Source organism: Polyodon spathula, chromosome 3 (genome assembly GCF_017654505.1).
Source record: "Polyodon spathula isolate WHYD16114869_AA chromosome 3, ASM1765450v1, whole genome shotgun sequence".
Taxonomy (NCBI): domain Eukaryota; kingdom Metazoa; phylum Chordata; class Actinopteri; order Acipenseriformes; family Polyodontidae; genus Polyodon; species Polyodon spathula.
Window position 1 is genome coordinate 53,331,618 of NC_054536.1, and position 19,684 is coordinate 53,351,301.

Here is a 19,684-nt window from a genome sequence, read left to right on the forward strand (position 1 = left end):
TTTTGTTCACATTTTCTCCAGATACAATTCTGCATTCCAGTTACAAATACAGTCTTTATTAAGTTTGAAAAAAAAAAAAAAAAATATATATATATATATATATATATATATATATATATATATATATATATATAAAATATCTATAAATAAATCGACCAAAATTTTTTTCTCCTAAAGACGTCGAGAATCACGTGAGCAAATTAGTAGTTATATCGACAGACGTATTATGGAGTGAATGAAAATGGGCAGTAAAAAAATATGCATTAAAAAGCCAGCTAAAATAATTATTTCTGTAATTCTCAACATAAGTAGAAAGTCTGCATGAACTGGACTTTTTCTAGAACATTGTCCCTGTTAGTAGCATATTGATGATATACTAATTAAACTTCAGAACTTCAAGTCACAAATAGGAAGTTCAATTATCAAATTAAGTTATCAAATGAAATTTCACTTCACTTCTCTTCTTCCACTTTTATAACTAAACTACCACTATTATCTCCACAGTAACACTGATTAGTAGCCATCTTGGTTTTTGATTTTGTCTCTTCAAATGGATATTATCTTTATGTCCTGCATGGTCAACAGCCAGACTGTAAGGTCTACTTAAAATAGTTATTTTTTTGCTTAATGAAATGCCAGTTACTTTCTGGGAAAGAATAACCTCAGGTTCACTAACATAGGACAGTGATAGTTTCCACTCCTCTAATTACCTTTATAAGGTGCAAAATGAACGAGTGAGCTGGCAGACTGGCCCAGCACTGCATGTTTCATTAAAGATGCCCCGGATTTATCACACTTAAACCACTTTCATAGAGAGCAAGGACTTTCGACTAGGATTTGTTGTGATTTTTTAGAAGGTAAATTTGAAGCTCAATTTCTATACACAGTTTATATGTATTTGCATTAAATGGCACTGTTCAGTTTAGGTGCTTTTTATCCTATAATTTAGCAATGCAGATGCAAAAAAAAATCTTTCCAGTAAGTGTTAGTGTTTTGGGGAGATTCACAAGTTAATTAATTTGGCTGTGTTCTTTTGATGGAAACCAAACAAAAATGTGCATGAAGTTTTGAAATTACATCTAACTCCCAAAAGGTATGTTAATTTATTTATACTTTTTACGCTTAAACATATACAGAGTTAAACCATATTAATAATACTGTATTTCAAAAAAAAAAAAATTAAATAAAATAGTACATATATCTACAGTTTGGACCTAAAGGAATAAAATGCTAATGTTAAAAATCTGCATCTAACTTTGTATTAGGCCAAACAAAATGAATGCTGTGAAACAGTGTGGAAAAAAAAAAATAGGGTCGCGGCAGGTAGGGACAAATCATTAAAAAAACTGAATACAAAAACTAAGATTATTTAATGTCATTTTTAATTTTTTTTTTTTTTTAAGTACACTGATTTTAAAACATGAACTTACAAGAAACAGTATGAAAAAATCTGTTACATTCTTCGGTTTGATACAGCAGTGCTTTAAAGTAGTGACACCTTCTTAATAAAAACAAAGGTGTTTTCTTTTTTTTTTTTTCTTAAAATGTTTATGCTGATACATATATGAACACCTGAATAAGGCAGCAATGGCTTGTTGTACTGTAAATGTATATTCTCTGTTTTGAAATGGTTTTATGAAGTTGCCATCAGGTATTTTAATAGTGTGCTGTTATTGAAGATCACTGAGGTAAAACCCTGCTTAGCACAAGTTCCTTTATGTGAAAGCTGAAACATTTGAGGAAAAAACAAAAAAAGTTTGTTTTTATCATGAGGGAGACAATACAACACTTGTGTGCACCATATACCTTAATGCAAAAAGACATTTCAAGCGAACATTCATTTTAGTTAATTATTATTAACATACTGGGCTTCCCACGGAAAAGACTAAAATGGCTGTCACTTAAATTACAAGAAAGGTAAATAACATTCATATCGTGCCAAGGACAGCACATTAAAGCAATTGGCAAGAAAGAGCCTTCAGTTAGGAGTTAGTTATACTAGCAGTGTTAGACTCAATACTGTAAACATTGTACACTGAAATGCCCTAATAATAAAACAGACCCCTGACAATGAATGCTATAACAAATCAAGGAATACTGTTGGTACTGTACTGTATGCAAAACAATATTGGTGTACAGATGTGTAAACAATTAAAAATAACACATAAAACTGTAGCGGTCTTCCACATATGCTTTCCAACAAATGCAAAATGACTATGATTCTATGAATATTTTTCTATGATTCTATTCTAAGTCCTCACATTTGAATTCAATACCTGTACCGACAGAAAGCAGCAACAAAGTGATTAGACCAACAGGCTCAGGACTTTAATACACAATAAATGAAACTACTTTGCTTAAAAATAGACTGACCTGCTCACAGAAGCTTACATAGATATACGTACCAAGCTGGCAGGCAGTACAATGTCCTTTTGAATCTACTGTTATTACACACACACACACATATATATATATATATATATATATATATATATATATATATATATATATATATATATATATATATATATATATATATATATATATATATATAATTTAATTACTCCAGTGTAGAAATTTGAGAGCTAACACAAAGAGCACATAAAATACACAGTAGTCCTCATACTGCAGTGTGATGTTAGATGCAGCCAGAGATTGAAGAGCTCATTAACAATGCAGTTGTTTTTAGATGAAGATGCCCATGCCAGAGGTATGACTCTATTTCCCAGCTTTGCCTGGTTCACTGCTTACAGTGTAATAAATCTTCTGGTACATCTGCATTCGGACATTAGCCAGTGTAGCATCATTAGTTTAATTGTAGCTGTACACAGGTCACATTCAAATTACTGTAGCGTTGACACATTCCTAAAAAAACCATTATGAAAATACAGTAATCAGTTCACACTAAAATAAACTGACTGTAGAGTATTAGAATTAGCGGAGCTATGAATAAGACAATAAAATATTGTATTACTGCAGCTTTTTTATTATTAATTTTTTTAAATTCTTATAAAGTTGTCTGATGTTTAAATATACATTAAAATTATGCTTCACTGGCAGTGGATATGATAACCTTAATATACGTTCATCTGCTAAACCTGTGTATCCTTACTTAACTTTCTTCTGCTCTTTGCAGTACTTTTTCAAATGTTTCTTAATGTGCTGGCAAGTTGACCGAGAGAGACCGTGGAACAAATGCTACCCCAGGCTACCGAGTGATATCTCAGTTCTGATATTTCTGCAGTGATTGGCTGCATTTTAAAAATGAATGTTTTTGGATTAAGAAAGAATTTTAGTTTTTAAATGTTGCTGTTGGAGCCCATTCCACTTTCACTGGGTTTCCATTACTGTAATGACCTTCAGTAATAAGGCTGTAACACATGGGTTTGCGTTTGCAGTTCTCAATTTCAACATATTGTACATTTACAGAGATTACGATATAGGAATACACATTTAGAGGCACTAAAAAGACACTGTAACAGGAGAAGGGTGGAGAATTCACCAGTTAATCAAGTGGCACATGCAGTAGGCAAACATGGTTCACTGATGGTTTCATGGCATTTTCCTTATCAGCGCTATTTCCCATTTAATGAGTGAATTTACAACAATTAAGCAAGGTTTGTTTGCATTAACCACTAGTAATTTAAATAACCCATTAGTCTCCTTCTGTCTACTTTATTTTCTATTGTGGAAGAGCAGCTGCTAGGATTAATTAAGTACTTACTTAAAGCCTTCCATGTATGAACCTTTCTTGTACTCAAGTGCACTATTACCATTCATTTCTGCCCTGTGGTTTATATATTTGACATGTCAAGAACCCAAACCTTTTGAAGCTCACAAAACAGAGGTATTTCTCTCAGCAAACACTATATAAATATGGAAAATGCAGCTAATGAAGCAGAGCAAGAGCTTCTGCTTTATGTTAATTCTGCTTCAATGGATACAATATCCCAGATAAATGGTCTCTCAACCCCATTCATATCTCTTACAGCTCTGCTAGGTGATAAGCCGCTGGCTTTGCCACTTAATAAAGTCCAACCTGGTGCTATCTGGTTACTGTGCCTTTAAAAATTGTGTTTGTGTGTGTGTGGAACAAGGAAACTCATATCAGAAGGATTGTGTGACATATAAGGCATTCACAGATTGTAAAGTGGCTTGGCACATCCTACTCCCAAAAGGCATTAAACCAAGTGTGTGCTGGGATTACTATCTCTTTCACTGTACAATATGTAAGCCAACATTGAGATCAGAGAGCATTTATACCGCTACTGCAAACCTGCAAAAATCACTGCAAGAATAGAAATACTCCCATCACCTGTTCATAAACTACAGGCAAAACCTCTTACCTTCAACATCAAGCTCCCCAGAAACCCCCCCTCCAACTGCGTGGGCCTACATGTAATGTAGCTAAAATGCATTAACTGCTTTTTTTAACTAGGCATTTGTAGTGGAACTGCACTGAATCGACAACATGTTTAAGTCACAGGCGAGTGGTCTGCATCGCTTCTAGAAAAAAAAGAAAAGAAAACAAACAGGTTATCTTACCTTAATGCAGTTACTGATAGTTCACCTGTACCTCTAAGTGTTGACGAAATGCATTCAGGCCAATCACTTTCAGCAAATGAACTCAAAACATCTTTCTGCACTAGCGAGCTAAAATGGTAAGGTTATACTAAACCAGAGAAAAAGGGGGAACTCAAAATGAACCATTCATAATAACCCTTGCAAGCAAGCATGTTAAAGATAGTATTTTTCCAGATGTAAGAAACCACACAAATACATCAAGGAGAACCAGAGAAATCCTAGCTTGCTTTCAAATAGGTACACATTACACAGCAGTAACTGTATAAAACCCTATGTGAAGATGGACTAGCCTGTGTAGTTTCGAGGAAGCTGATATAAGCAGCCCATGCAGCATCATTGCAGCCAAGCATATTCTGTCTTGGCTATTTAAATAACTGTACCATCTTTGAAAATATATTGACTTGCAGCACAGTGCCACTTAAATGGAATATAAAACAAGTACAGCTAACAGCAATTTTATTAGCGACAACCATGAAATCAGCACAAAATGCAAATTCTAATTCATTATTTCTAGAGGATCCAGATATTGGCTTTGTATATAAATTACTGTCAAAACCAGTTACAGTACTTAGTGATCGTGCTTTTTTTTTTTTTTTGACTGAAAGTCATTAAATTCAATCACTGTCAATCCCTGCCTACCTAAATTGCTAATCTGATTCCAATATGAGTTCTGGTTTTAAAAAAAAAATAAAATAAAAAAAAAAAAGCTTGTTTCTTAACTAGTTCAGCAGTAAAACATATTATTATTATTTTTTATTATTATTATTATTAAGATGGTACTGTTCATAATTCATCTGAAAAGTGATATTACACTCCTAATTCTTAACATGCTACAATGAAAAGTTGAGATTTAAAGCCCAGCATTCAATCCAAATGATACAAAGAACTTACAATTTGGTAGGTGGGTACTGAATTAAAAAAAGAAACAGTAAATATTGTAGCCAATAAATATTAAAAGAGTAACATCAATTACGGTACTACAATATGAGGGTCATTTAATATAAACTTGAACTGTTATAATACAGTATTTCTGATGAGTCGTAGATAGGTTTGGGTCACCTAGTAGAATATAAGGATGTAGACATAATTAAAAAAAACTTTTATGAACATATTCTTGATATTTTATTTAACATCATGCAAGAAACTCCAAAATGGTATCTCAAAAGTGTACTGGAAACTACAATAGTAGTACAGTATTTCATGTTAGATTTCGAAATGTCACATTTTTCAATTTTTCTGAAAACTACAAAGCGATATGCAATTTCAATATTTCAACATAATATTATTAATTCTATAGGTCGTGATGCAAAACTTTTGGCCATAACTAATGCCCTGTGACAGAGAGCGAATAAATCAGAATCATTAATCTCCCTCTTGACCTGTGGGCACTGTACAACAGGAACTGCGTGCCTTGTACTGAATGGTTGAGCAGTTCATTCCCGGGGCAGTCAGAAGCCGGCCACTCAGGAGGGGGGCGGCGTTACAGCACTGGAAGTCATCGCCCTAGTACAGGGAGTGAATTGGAGGAGAGGTGATTGAACTAGCTGTCAGAGGGGACGGGGCTGAGGGTGCTTTAGGGGGACGTGACGCCGTAATCCGTTCCTTTGTTGTGGTTAATGGGAGGAAACGAGGACTGAGAAACAGTGATTGAATTGTTTGTATTAACTGTGTACCAATGTCTTTGCCAGAGGCTATTATCCATATCCGGGAGATGCCACTTCAAGCCAGTCATGACCTCGGACTGCACTGCACCTGTACACAAGCAAACACCCCTGGATCAAGCACCACACCTGCACCTAGAGCACGCACTGTCCAGAGACGAGTCTGTATCTGAGTTGTGTGTCTGTGTTTTATTTTGGGACTGCAACCCCTTGGTTTATATACGCTGGCAATACCCACAGTTGAGTGGAGCCAGCATTTATTATTTAAGAGGTCAAGGAGACTGGAAAAAAAGAATAAAAAGAACTTGAATAGTGAACTTTGTGTTTTGTCGTTGTCTGGAGAACCTGCATCACACTTTCACCTGCGCACTGCAAACCACACTTTCACATGTCCCCATATGATCTATTAAATAAAAACACTGGTTTGTTTTTCAGCGTTGTTTTTGTATCATCTATATGCAGGCGACAGATCTGCGCTTAGCAAAGAAACATACAATATGGTGCTGACAGCAAGTACTCTACTACTAAAGTGTTAGAAAATATAGTGCCTTCTCAGCCAGTTATTCAGTAAAAATAGTAGAGAATTACATAAATAATAAAAAAAGCAGGAAGGACGCTTATAGGGGCGATGTATAAAATACTGACTTGCTTGTTCTTGTATGAAATCTGAGTTTCATGCATGATTGTTCCAGGCAAACACGTGTTGTCAGCACTTGGCTGTGATTGGTTAATCCACCAACATTACTGCATGGCAGCCAGAAAAAATAGTTCTGGATTCGATTTGAGCAGTACCGCTCAGCGTCACCGCGGGACGAGCGGTATCATCCCGCGCTGATCTGTCCAACACCATATGAAAGCAATGCTAGCAATACAGACGGCAAAATGCCTCGTGTGCCGCACCTGTCTCTCTGTCCCGGGCCTTCATCACAATGACAGTTGTAACACACTCAGACACAGTACAACCACAACACCGCTTGCCTCAAGTTTTAACTGTTAAAATGCTTTAAGCTCTATAAAGCAATAAACTCAGATCCAAAAAAAAACATAGTGTACAGTGTCGCTTTATGATTTGTATTATTTCCCTATTCAATCAAATTACCATACACAGGAAAACATTCACGTTTCTATCAAACCTCAAGAAAGTCCGATCAAATGTTGCCACAGCAAGCAATTAAGATTGCAGTGTCTAATTTAATAGGCTGACGTAACGTTACATTAAACATATTGTGACACGGTGACTACAATACCTGACAGGAACCTGCTTCAATAGGCTCACGTGGTTTAATATCAAAAGCTTGGAAAATTGTGTGCAGGTTACATTTGCAGCAAGCAATCATGTCTAAGATCAGTACGAACTCCATCTCGGACCATTCATAATTAATAGCCACCATCTGATTCCCCACTGACTGGACACATGATGTATAGCACAGTCTAAAATGAACAAGCAACTATGACGAGAGTGAATTATTCATTAGAACCTGGGATCAGGGACACAACGGGGGCATTTAGCCACTGAGCCACCCAGCAGCTTTCTTGTGATTCAGCCTTCATAACCACAAAACCAAACCTGACCCCAACAGAACAGCACTATCACAAAACTGCTATTCAGGTTTATTCATTGATTTCTTTAGAAATATGACTTCCTTCCACATGCTTCACTGGACTTGTTTACCCAACCATTTCTTCACATCACTTCCTGTGCCCTCTAGTCGAACAGTTCTTCACATTCCTGTGGTAGGCACGGCAAAGCTGCACAGAGCTACAGTGATTCCTTAGTGAGGCATGCTGGGGAAGGCAAAGAAAAGCATGCATCATTCTGGGGTCAAGGGTTAGGGTGTCAGGTTGCCTTCCATTCCGTGGTGCTGAAAGACACTTCCAAGGTCAGGGATATCAAGAAGTCCTCTTGCGAGAGAACATACAGAAATAGTATCCAGTGTGCTACTGTTCAGTGCAGCAACTGAAGCCTAAACACAGCATAACCTTTGTCTGGTTAAAACAAAGGAAGAAAATTAATTGATTGTGCAACTTTTGTATTTACAACACTGAGTAATGTACAGTGCAAGGCCTTGATTTAATTTACAATCTGTCTTTTCGCACTGAAAATTGTAATACATTTCAAACTGAATCAATATTCAAAAGTACAGTTGTGCTGCATCAGTTTCTAGCTCTTTACCATTGTAGAATGTACATTATTATACTTCCAAATGTGCAATTTTCTGAATTACAAACCTCAGGTTTCAAGTAGAGCATCTACTTGTAACAGCTCCAGCTGAGCTGAAGAATCTTAATACTTTAAAACTCTTAATGCAATGATGGCTATTTTTAAAAGAATGCCTTCAAACACAATGCAGTTTAGTTGCTGACAATTGCAATACCCTACACAGGACATAACCTATGAGACTATTGTCTCAGGGTTCTTAACTGTCACCTGCTGCTGTTAATCTTTGTATTATGAGTAAATATTTGAATATTTTGAAATATTATAAATAATAACTTTGTGGAACCTCTGCTCTATTAAAGTACCCACCTCGGAGTCTGCAGCTTTACTGGGTTTCAGAGGTGGGAGGGGCTTCCTATCCTACTTACAGCATCCAGCATCCAGCAATAACCAAACCGTTTCCCCAGTTAATATTATGATAAATTAGGGACAACCCTATCCCTCACAGATACAAAAAAAACTAACGTGAAAGAAATAAAAAAAATAAATAAATAAAACAATAATGGAACCCCAACGTAACACATTACATTACACGCAGGTTATCCTTTTCATTGAACAGTAAACAAACAAGCATAGAATAACTGAAAGCATTCGTTCAACAAACTGCAGGTTCATTTTTCTATCTTGGGAATTGGCGACTGCCAGACCTGCCCGGACAGGGTCACTAAAATAATGCAAAACATCTTGAAAACTACACCACACAATTATTTATTCACTATAGTCTATATATTAAACAAAATTATAATTTTCAGATTTATTTAATCAATCGAAATGCTCATGGATCAAACAAACCTCCCCAGACGAGGCACAAAATCAATAACAAGCGTCTTAGAAACTAAAACACATGTTAAAGAAGTATGAAAACTCATATAATGATAATTATTTTTAATATGTAGATTATAGAGACAGATAAACCATGTGGTTTAGTTTTCAATACGATTTGCATTGTTTTAGTGCCCCATCTTGGAGCGCCTATCACCCACTCCCTTTCAATGATTTTTTTTCATCTTTGTGAAAATGAATGTGCAATGTCCTTTGAGACAGGTAGGTCTCCCTTTGTTTGTCAAACAGTTTTACTAGCAAATCTATACTTTTTATTATCTCGTTACCTTCATTACCCCAATGCAAATTAAATTATACCCACAATAAATACTTTGAGCTTATGCTCAGAAGACTTATGCCTTCACATTTGTTACTGCATATGATTATTACTGCATCTTGTGCATTGTATAACACCCTCAGCAAACCTCTTTTACAATGAGTTAGATTAATCACCCTGCAATCATTACAGGAAATTGTGTGTCCTTCGATTCTATGTTCTAATTAGTTGGGTAGTGATTAAATGTACAGTATTTTATTTTCCACCAGGAATACGCGGTCCAATGCACTGCTGAGCACAAGTCAAAGTCTTAGTATCTGTTGGAGGGTCCTGTAATGCCAATAGTATGTATGTTTTTTGTTTACTAACATAATGTATATTTCATTCCTGGTAGCTGGATGCAATATACTCTTTCATACGTCTACCTAGCAAACAATTAAAATTGACAGGGGGAATTAAAAGAAGAGAAAGGCTATGGAAACAGCTCTAAAAACATCTTAACAATGAAAGTCTATTTTTTGTCTTAAAAAGTAAAAAGGGTGGGTATAATTAATGATTTAAACTGAATGAGTAGCCCACTGTCTTTTTCTTTATATGTTAACCATATTTATTTATTATTACTATTATTATTTATTTATTAAATCATTTTGGAAACAAATATGTGGTTTATAGGTAGATTTTGCTGTATTCATATGCAGTTTCACATTGAAATAGGTATCTTTTCATCCTCATGCTCAGTTTACAGAACCGTTCATTCATCTGTCTTAATTACTGCCCTATCATTTTCTGTAACAATGTGACAGATAGTGTTGTTCACCTTCACAGGCATCTGTTCACTTTATCCAATTCAAACGTGGAACAAGTATTGACAATGTCGGTTTTGACTGAAATAATTATGCAGGAAATGACAACTAAAATAAAACGAATCTCATATGCATTTAAGAAGTCACATGCATAGTTTATATAAGATACTTAACAATGCTACAGTTCTTCTATTCTCCAAGGGGATGGTAAAACGAATTTGTATGCAAAGACTCGACAGTTATGGCTGCCATGCATATCAACATGCAACTCTGAGCAGTAGGCCCACACTGTAGCTTTGATATGTCACAGCATAACAACTGATAAGCACATGAGTGTGCTGCAATGCTGGAATGCTACAATGCTGGAATTAAAATAAAACCTTAAATGAACAGTAACACCTTTTCAACTAAAATGTATACATGTATACTCCAGCAGATTACGCCTTTATAAAGGTTACAGTACAGTAAACAATAGTAAAGTCCTGGTAAAGTATAGTGAAGCATTGCAAAATTTGGGAGCCATGCAATATGTTTTCTCAAATATACAGTACATCCAAACTTAAATAGCAGTCTACCTAATTATTTCTACCATGCTTCTGAAGAAGGTGGAAGTTAAAACCTTGCAATAATTATAAAAATAGTGAGTTTTCAGTTAATCCATTACTTTTTCTTCTTTATTAAGTGAACAGCGGGGTTAAGCAAATATGATACAGCATGAACATTTTCCATGGTAAACACTTTTAAACTAGCTAAGCATTAATAAGTATAAACACAGCCACCTCCTGTGGACATTTATCACTTCACAGGAATTATTCATAGTACCTAATCCAAATGCACACTGTTTGTGGACTGGAAAAAAAGCCATTATCCACCTTAAACTTCGGTACTCAGTACTTCTGTACATATACCCAAAGCAACATGTTGTATAATACCATTTGCTATTAGATCCTTTACATAGTACACTGTTTATATATATATATATATATATATATATATATATATATATATATATATATATATATACACACACACCTTTGTGCCTTTGACAGCTGATAGCAAAGATCATGTAAACGATTTAACCTAGTACTCATCTAAAAAACCTGTAATTTCACCTACTGTAGATCAATGTCAACACTGAATCAGTAAAACAGTATGCTGAACTCATTCAAAAGCTTGAAGATCACTAGGGAGTGTGATGGATTTAGTGACGCCAAGTCCTCTACAAATCCCCCAAAGCTAATATGGATTTAAAGTATCATATATTTAAAATACTTTTTTATGTAAAAATAAAACTGACCTTTTCTAAAAGCCAAAAGGCTTATGCTAATGGAACACATGCAATTGCAGAGATAGTGTAACCTTCATTACTATGAACTAGATTTATTATTATGGATTAATACTGTAGTACCTTAAATATTTAAACTCACGGAATGTGTATTTGTGGCAAAGTGGTTAACAGTGTGGAGGTGCAGGTGATCAATAAACAGAGACAATTATAATCCAGGTGCAATGTTGTTTAATGATTTGTAATTCCTGTGCCTGATGGCAAAACAAACAGTAAACAATAAATGATGCTAAGTAATACAGCAGCGTGTATTACTTTATTTATAATCCCTGGGTTTGACCAGCAACCAAAATTCCTGTTCTTTATACACTCACATAAAACACAAAACACATACACAAGCCCGTTAGTGAATGAAATAGTGCTTGTGGTGCAATACAGTTCTCCTTGATATAAGAGCAGTTTTTTTAACCCTAACCCTAACCCTAACCCTAACCCTAACCCTAACCCTAACCTGGCCTTTGGTGCTGGCCTTTGGCGACAGCTCTGGATCGTGTTAGCCGTCTAATCACAATAAACAAACAGTTTTTAGACACGACAGTACAAACAAACAAAACACTCACGTTTTCACCAGTCTCCTTTTAGGTTTGTTATAACCATTCACAAAGGAACAGATCACCTCACTACATCCCCTTTATATACCGTCAACCATGACACCTGTCATATCGTTAACCTTCTGGTGATGATTTAGTGTACCGTAGCTCAGTTCCCTTTCTAGGGAACGACACCCTGGGAATGAACTGTCGGGCCATCCAGTCCAGGGTACTCGGTTCCCTTTACTCAGCACCCTCACAGGTCGGGAAAGAGATCTAACACCAAGAATCATTCGATCTCTGTCACAGTATTGTATTAACTTTTATTCCATGATCAATGTTAGGTGTTCTGGCTATCTCCCGTCCTATTAAGACCCCCTTCCCTTGATAATTACACAATAAATATTCTAACATTCTATGAGCATGTCAGATTCCGACACATTTCAAAGAATTGAAATGGAATGTTATGAGATAAAAGGTTAAGATGCTTTTTCAGTTTTTTTTTATATGCAGACTATTCTCAGTTAACTCTTAAATGTATTTTAGTGGATTTGGATATAGGTCTATGCCTTAGTGGAAAGAAAAGTCTCATATTTTAGAAACGCTTCTGACACAAAACCTCATTTTATGGATGATATCATACTATAGTTATAGGGGTCTAGCGTATATAGTATTTTTGGGATAGACATAAAAACAGCATTTTCAGTTCTTCTGACTTCTTCAACAATTAATTTGTCAGTGATGCAAAAAATATTTGACATTGTAAAAAAAATATCAGGTTTCAGCTAAAGATCTTACAGTACTAAATAGCCTTGGGGTACTGCATTTTTCAAAACTATGGTACTGCTGGTATATTATATTTACTTCTCATATAGTTAACATAATGACAAATACAAGAAAGTTGTGGAGTGGGAAAAAAAGACTGTGCCATGTTGGACAAAAGGTTGGTTTGGTACAGTCTAGGAATGGGTAGGTATATCGCTTTTTCAGTTTACCGTTCCTTTTATTCTACACCGCAATTATCGTAATTCCTTTATACAACAGTTAATGCACTTTTTCAACTGCAAACACGCTTCTTCTAAATCAAGGGATGGTACTTGCAGCCTTAGCAAAGTGTCTGAGGAAGATCTTTTTGTGAGCTGATACTGTATTTTGATAATAGTTTTGAAGGAAACTGTCAATGACACAGAATACATGTTTCAATTGCTGCGTTCTGTTACCCAGAGCATGCTGCGCCGACTGCTCTTGGCTGCTGTCTGCTTGCAGTAGGATAGCCTACTTATTATCAATGTAGTTTTGTTAAAGCAAGTTATAACAGTATTCTAATTTTCTTAGGTAAGTGAATAAATCTTTTTTTACAAACTCCACATATGTAATAATCATTGGAAGCTTACCTTACCAATAACACGTTTTAGTATTAAAATACATTTTTCTTTGCTATACATATTTTATTTATCTGGTTGAAACAATAAACAACTCATCTCTTAATAATAACCTGTGGTACATGTTTGTGTTTTAAGCAATAAGACCAACAATTTCCCAGCTTTATTTACCATCAGCTAAACAACATATTTATTTATTTATTTCATTTTATACATTAAAATTTTTTAACAAACTAGAGCACCACATCATCCTGACCAAATAACAGATCTTAATACTGTTGTAGTATAACGTTGAGAGCATGCAACTTTAGTTTTTTTTTTTTTTTTTGTTTGTTTGTTTTTTATGATTGTCTTTAGTAAAATACTAAATACCAAATGTTTAAATCATTCCATGAAAGGAAGTGTGATTTGTTGGTTTTATTTTTGTGAATTACAGTGATTTAAGTGATTTACATTAGTCTTTCTTCATTTAAGCCTTTATTTGATAACTTGTACTGTAAACCGTGATAATAAGGTTACCACGCTGTTTTTTTTGTTGTTTTTTTTTTAAATGGTTATCATACCTGCAAATTTTATACCGTCCCATTCTTAATCCGGTCTAGTGATTTAACAGTGTTGCCAAGGAAATCACTTCACCTTCTGAGTGTGAATCCAGTTTTCAAATTATTGCCAACATTATGATAAAAAATGATCCCTTCTGGCATTTCAATTGTAATTTCAAAATGAAGCTGGGGCCTGTTTTCAAAACCAGCTTTAAACTATTCATCAGTGATTACGACTCATTGAAACACTTTCAGTTTCAGTACACACTTTTAGTGTTAAGTGTTAATGCCGCCATTAAATGTTTTTAAGGGCTCTTATGCTACACTTTATTAGTTCAATTAAATTGGAAATGTCCAAACATTTCCTAGAAATAACATTAACTGCTATGAAAATAACTACCCAGTTAGATTTAGTTTATAAATTTGCAGTATTTTAAATGTTTTTACTCCAGACTTTACAAAGCATATTATTCTTGATATTGCAGTTCTTTCTTTTATATCAGACAAACACTGCTGCAGACCACAAGACCCCATTATCTTCTAATTTAGTGCAAAGATTACAACCATGCAGTCCAAGGCTCAAAAGGGAAAGGGTCTGACACATGACAGAGTACAGATAGTGGGGAAATGTCGACATCTTTGAGAGACAGATGTGAGCTGTGCTTTTGTGACTTTATGATTTGTGATGACAATCAGATCAGCACCTTTAAAGGATTGCCCTCCATACTGGACTGTCTGTAAGGCAAATGTGATCAATGTGTCGAACACATTTGCAGAAAACTCATCTTCTTAGGCCTCTAGCTCATGATCTGGCTCAAGTCCAAGCTTATCTGTTTTTTTGTTTTTATTTCAGCAGTCCCTTTCAGGAGTCTTGACTATGAAAACTGTGAGTGTGTGTGTGTGTGTGTGTGTGTGTGTGTGTGTGTGTGTGTGTGTGTGTGTGTGTGTTTGGGGGCAGGTTTACAGTGCTTGCTGGGACAAAAAATTCTCCACAGGGAAGGGAAAGTGACAAAACCAACCTTATGAGGGCACACACCAACTCCCTGTAGCGTTTAAACAGATATTAAACAGTCATTACTGTTGTTTTTTTGTTAAACGAACTGAAAGTGCCCAAATATTTTGTTTGTTGTTGGCTTTCACCCTGTGTGGAGTTTTGTTTGACTGGAGTTAGGAATAGTAAATAAAAATATAATGAGTCAATGCAAAGTCCTCATATACACTACAAACAAACGTGTGTGTACTATATAGGTCTACATGTTGTGCAGGGGACAGTTTCTCTTAAAATATTGTCTGAATAGTATTTATAAAAAAAAAAAAAATTGTAATTATTGAATTTTTTTTTTATCTGTACAATATATAAAAAAAGAATGACAATTTTCCCATAGTCAATATATGAAGGAAGATGTAGCTTTATCTCAAAATTACACAAAAACTTTTTCAGTGACTGATTATGTTGCTTTCCTCTGTCAAGTAAATACCCAACTGTCTTCCTCAAAGGTATACTTTGTAGTTGCTCATAAGAAAAACTATACACATACCACAATACAAACACATCAAAAACAAAACAATACATATTGGTATTGTCTTTGTAACAAAATACATGGATCCTATCTTTCCTTGTCTCTCATCTTTTACTATTACAAAAGAAATAACTGCGCGAAGGCAAAAGAATATTTTGAAATTAATAAAACAATGATTTTATAAAGCTAGCAAGAAACAACTTCTTTGAAAAAACAAGGATCAGTTTTATTTTTCTGCCGCAGTGGTTTTTTTTTTTTTTTTTTTTGGTGCTAACGATAATTTTTTTTTTTTTTTTTTTTTAATTGCTTGTTAAGGCAAATAAATCATTACCATTTAACCTGCAAAAGAAAGAGAATGCATTTTGTTGATAAGGTTTCAGACAATTTGGGATTTTGTTTCTTTGGAAATAATTCTGACTCGAGCCTTCAACAGCTTGGCATGCACATAAAACACACAACAAACTTAAATTAAGCTTATATGCCCAAGCAGCCCCTCATTCTCCTTGCATGTTCTATTCTCAGGGAGGACCCTTAGCAACTCAACTCCCTTTAGCTGACCAATTCCAACTCACAACATTTGGAGTGCTAGTTAATGTTGAAATCCTTCCTGTTCGTTAAAGCATTCTTGAGTAACTGATAGCTCATGTCTGACCAGAGATAATATTACTGTAAAAGTGTTTACAGCTTTATTTGATTATGGGGATGCAGTCTACCATGTCTTCCATTTAACTGTACCACACAAAATGTACAAAGTCCAGTACAGTATTATATGTTTTGTTTTAAAGTTTGATACCCATCACTGTCATATACAAAGCATTAAAAGAAACATATCACTATTATAACACATTTATTTTTGGAAAAAAAAAAAAAGGTATATAAATGATGGACATTGACTGAATGTTTTTGATTTATTTTTAATCACTCAATCATTCATCCTTGACCGTGACACGCTTGAGTGACTATGACTGAAGCATATGCACTTAATCACCTAATTAGTGAGACAGTTGATTGGACATTGGATATAGAGTGATTTCAGCTGTTGAATTGCAAGCTTGAATAAAAACAATAAAAAAAAAATCACAGAAAAAAAACAATATTTCACTGTCAAGACAGCAGCGCCTTCGTGCAATCGGCATGTTGGAGGCTGGACTACGGCTGCGACTGTGGCTCATCATCTTGGGTGCTCACAGCGAGCAATTTCAAACCTGGTGAGATGGTATAACCAGACACACTCTGTCAATGACAGGCCACGAACTGGGAGACCAAGAGTCACAACACCTGCCCAAGATTGACAGATCACTTTACAGCTTCGTCATGTCAATTGTTAATCAGTAAAATAAAAAGTCACTGCACCCGCTCTAAAATAGTTTGTCATTTTTCGAACACATCTAGTGAATTCTATCCAAATATAAGTGATAATTTTCTTTTGATACTCAGATTTAAATTATAAGTTTCTTTTGATGCTCAAATATAGGTGATAAGTTTCTTTTGATGCTTAAACAGATACTGTCCCTTGCTTGCTAGTAAAGAGCATAACCTGAAACCTATGACTTTGAACTCTTTCATTGCAACTGTATCCATGATACCAACCAATACTGGGTACCAATCCTGAATGTTAAACAGTGCCTTTCTTGTCCCCCTTATAAATGAGGATTTAGGCTAATCATATTTGTATGTCGCTCTGCATATCTGGAACAACCACAGCTCAGAAACTATAGCCTCTTTCAACAGGCAGTCCAAGAACTGCATGTTTTAATGGTTGTGCTTATTCTGACATGCTTAGTACTTTGTACTCTGTGACTGCATGTAACTTGGTACTGATAAAAGGATAGCCCTGTATACCAGATACGGTATCGTAGTGGATATGTCTTGTCAAAATATCAATATAAGTCTGAATGAAGAAATCATTCTAGGCCCATCTGAGTATTTGTACAGCTTTATGTACAAGTGTTTTATGCCTTTCTTTGAATCAATATGCAACTGCAATTATGAAACGAAATCAAAGCAGATTACAAAGTAAAAGCTGAAGTAATGATTAAGTCTATTACAGTTTTCTCTTATTCCAGTCAAGAGAAGTAATCAATCACCAAACCATCTAAAGCACAGATTCAACCCAATTCTGCATGAGTGAGATGTGCCATAGCTCAAGCTTACCAGCAAATGTCAGTATCACATACAGACCACTGATACAAGGTGAAGCTCATTCTAGAATCTCAATGAGTGGTCTGGGAATCTTTACTTAAATGTTCGGACGCAAATAGCAATTGTTTTTATTTATTCCAGCAGTATCAGTTGAAATGTAACAGCTTCCTAACCAAACAAACGGTTCTCTTCATTCTGATGTGTTTAGTATTACCTAAAGTACAGCATTATTAACTACGGAGGTCCTTGATGCTGTGTGTGCTTTATCTTGCATCAGCAGAGTAATCAGTCTTTGAGGTATATGCCTGTGTACGGTAAGTCAATGTGACCAGCATACAACTTCAAACCAACAGCACATTAAAAATGTATTAGATTTCCTGGCAGTGTGTGCTTGATAAATGTTACATCACCTCTAGACCAAACAGAACAGGAGGTATTTGTATTCCACATCTTCTTTTATTTCATTGTGCATGGTAATTTTATTTAAGAACATTTGCCATAGTACAAAATATATTTATTATTATATTTTTATATTACACAGCCATGCAAAAATGTGTTATGTATCTCAAATGGTTTCTGAGATATAAGTTGTTGAAAAATGTACCAAATGTGTCATCTCCAATAACAGGATGCCTTCTTCATAATGTTTAAATTAAACTGACTGTTATGAAGACAGCTTAAGTACTAGTTTCACCACTATTTACTGACACATGTGACACCTTAAAATAGTTCATTGTAAAAGTCATCTTATTAAAGATTAAAGTAAAAAGAAAATATACAAGAAATTGTACATTCTAATTGACAATTATAGGCAGCAGTTCAAAAATACATGCATATGAGTAGAGTCAGTCCAAATCTGTGGGAAAATACACAAAAAACTGTTCTGTGGAGCATCTTGTGGTTTAGTATTTGTATTAATAATGGCTTACAGAAATGTAAAACAAATAATTATATCAAACAATGTATGGGTACCAATTTAATATATCGAGCAAAATCTTTAGAAACTGTCAAACAAAAAACATCACAATAAGACTTCTTGTTGGGTCACATTTTCAAAGCCTAAACACCAGTCTTTAATTAACTCACTTTCTGAAGGAGACAAAACATGTTCATTTAATAAAACTAGAACTGAACAACTAAGTTGTATATTTCAGGTCACTTTAGCAGCTTGTTTATGATAATTATGGTGACGAATGTAGCTGCAGAATATAGCGAATCTGTGGAAGACTATGAATTCCACAGGAGCTTGCAAATTCCGCTTTTCACGAGGAATTCACTCGACTACGTGTTATTTGGTATACAATATTACTGTCAACAATAATACATTCCCTTTGATGCATAATTCAAAACTCAAATCATATTTCTAAAGTGTGAATTTTCACTCCTTTGTCATTACCTTCAGATTTTTCCTAATTCTATTAAAGTGTTACTGAACAGGCTGTAGTTTTTTTTTTTTATTATTATTATTTGCATTAATATTGTTTAGCATAACATGTTACCTAAACAGTTGAATTATTTTACAAAATACAGTAGGCCTAAACATATTTGACTCAGGCAGGAGTGATATTAATTCAAAGGTAGAGCACAGCACACCGTCAAGATAAAGAAGCCTGTGTGGTCCAGTGGTTAAAGAAAAGGGCTTGGTCCTGGCTCACCCACTCAGTGTGTTTACATGGCACTTCAAATCCTGCTCAAATCCAATTACAGAGTAACAGATTCAGAAAGCCTGCCATGTAAACTCTGCAATCAGATTTGTGAATCAGATTTCTCTCCGTAATCTGATTCCAGGTAATCGGATTTGCGGACGTGGGTTACCCGATTCAAATCCGATATCACTGCCTTGTAAACGAGATGATCG

The 19,684-nt window shown here is 34.9% G+C and overlaps 1 protein-coding gene across 2 annotated transcripts in view; it reads right to left on the bottom strand.

Annotated features, from left to right (window-relative positions):
• Positions 1–19,684, bottom strand: part of LOC121313175 (cyclin-dependent kinase 14-like) — a 218,316-nt gene that overhangs the window by 171,222 nt on the left and 27,410 nt on the right. The window contains exon 1 of one of the 2 annotated variants that reach the window (XM_041245468.1): positions 4,546–4,625. The exons of the other annotated variant lie outside the window; for it this stretch is intronic. The gene's annotated coding sequence lies outside the window, so the exon portion shown is untranslated. Of the gene's footprint in view, positions 1–4,545; positions 4,626–19,684 lie in introns of those variants that run through there. 2 annotated transcript variants of the gene reach the window in all.